Genomic DNA, 2,104 nt, shown 5'->3' with positions numbered 1-2,104 from the left:
TGCCGGAGGCCCGACCTAAAGCCACTCCATCTCCAAGTGAAGAGCGCTGAGAGTACCCTAGACAATCACGGTCCACGGCCAAACGAGAAGCCCACGGCAGGACGGCTATGCCACGAGGAGGCCCGCGAAGGAAGGCCGCGGGGAGCGCAGGACCGCGCTGCGCCTCGGGAAGGTTCACCTCACCAACCGGCCTCACCACAAGGGCCCTGCTGCTCGGAACGATCGAAGATGGCGGAGAGGGCGGAGGTGATGGGGATGGCTCCTCATCCACCTCCATGAGCTCGAAAGTAAGGGACCTGCGAAGCAAGGATCAGGAAAGGCAACAGAAGAATCAGGAGCTAAGAAGGGAGAAGGCTTACTCATCGATGGCGAAGTACTTCCTACGCTTCAGCAGGCGGCAAGGGTAGTCATCGCCCAGGGCCTCCCTTCTCTACCGGAGGGCCTCAAATCCACACGGAAGCGACCCAAGAGTTGAGCGCAGGGGTCAGCTTGCGACGAAGAGGAAGCATCGAGGCGACTCGCGTCGAAGGCGTCCGCCTGATGCGCGCTGCCGGTCGCCTCACCAAGAAGGGCGGCTGGGGCCTCGGGGGCCTCAGCCGCAGGCACTGCGGGCGGCCGCCCGCCACCCTCAGCTGCGGCAGCACGGGCCTCGGGGGCCGCTCCCTCATGAGTGCCGCCCAGTGCTGTCGCCTCGGCGGGGGCACCCTCGGCCTCCGGAGGCTCATGCCTCCCTGCCCCGCCACTTGAGGAAGAGTCGCCCAGGACGGCTGCGAGGGCGACCACCACCACTGGGTTCTCGCGAGGCCCCTGGAGGCCATCAAGGTGCGACCCCCTTTCGTCGAAGATGGGCATCTGGCTCATGAAGTCACCCCTGTTCGGGCAAAGGTACAGCAAGGCCCCCCCTTGACGAATGCCGCCGGGGGAAGGATCCCCAGTCAAGACCAAGAGCACCTTCCTCAGCGCTTCAGGCGTCAGGTCCTCTTCCTGGAGCCGCATACGATCCCCACGACCGCTGAAGGCCCACATTCGATGAGAATGGCGCTGGAGAGGGGCGACGCGGCGTAGCAAGAACTCCTTCACCACCTTGGGCACCGTCACACAAAGCTCCCTCAGGATCTCTAAGCGACGCCAGACGAAGGCGAGCCGGGTGTAACGCCCCGGATTCGTTGCGCCAGGTGTCTGCCAGTTATTCGCCATCGTTGCCATGTCATTTGCTTGTGTGTTGCACTTTGCCATGTCATCTCCTGCATTTCATATCATGTCATCATGTGCATCTCATTTTGCATACGTGTTCGTCTCATGCATCCGAGCATTTTCCCGGTTGTCCGTTTTGCAATCCGGCACTCCTATGTCATCCGGCGTTCCCCTTTTGTCTTCTGTTGTGAGCGGGTATTAAACTTTCTCGGAATGGTCCGAGGTTTGCCAAGCGGCCTTGGTATACCACCGGTAGACCGCCTGTCAAGTTTCGTGCCATTTGGAGTCCGTTTGATACTCCAACGGTTAACCGGGTAACCGCAAAGGCCTCTTTTGTTGCAGCCCAACACCCCTTCCAAAGTGGCCCAAAACCCAGCAAACTCCCCTCCATGCTCTCGGTCGTTCGATCACGATCGCGTGGCCGAAAACCGCTCCTCATTTGGACTCTCCTAACTCCCCCTACCTATAAATATGCCCTCTCCGCCGAAATTCGCGGATGAAATCCCCCCTAACCCTAGCCCCGCTCCCTCTCCGCCGCCGGACACGTCCGGATCGGACCGGACATGTCCGCGCCACCGCCCTCAGCGAACCGGAGGCCGCCACGTGGCACCCGGCCACCGCGCGCGCTGCCGGCCCGCCGAGCCCGCAGCCGGCCCCGCGGCCCGCGCCCGCTCCGCCGCCGCCCGCCGCCCGCGCTCGCCCTCCGCTCCGGCCGGGTCGCCCGCGCCGCCGCTCGCCGGCGTCCCCCACCGGAGCAGGACGCCGCCGCCGTCCTGGAACCCCTCCGCTCGCCCGCGCCTCCTCGGGTCGGCCCCGCGCCGCCACCTCGCCTGCCCGCCCGCTGGCGCGCCTCCCAAGCCCCGTCGCAGGCGCGCCCGCGCCCTCCGCCGCCGCCTCCCGGCCTCCCCGC

Source organism: Triticum dicoccoides, chromosome 2A (assembly GCF_002162155.2).
Source record: "Triticum dicoccoides isolate Atlit2015 ecotype Zavitan chromosome 2A, WEW_v2.0, whole genome shotgun sequence".
Classification (NCBI taxonomy): Eukaryota; Viridiplantae; Streptophyta; class Magnoliopsida; order Poales; family Poaceae; genus Triticum; species Triticum dicoccoides.
This window is presented reverse-complemented; position numbering follows the sequence as displayed.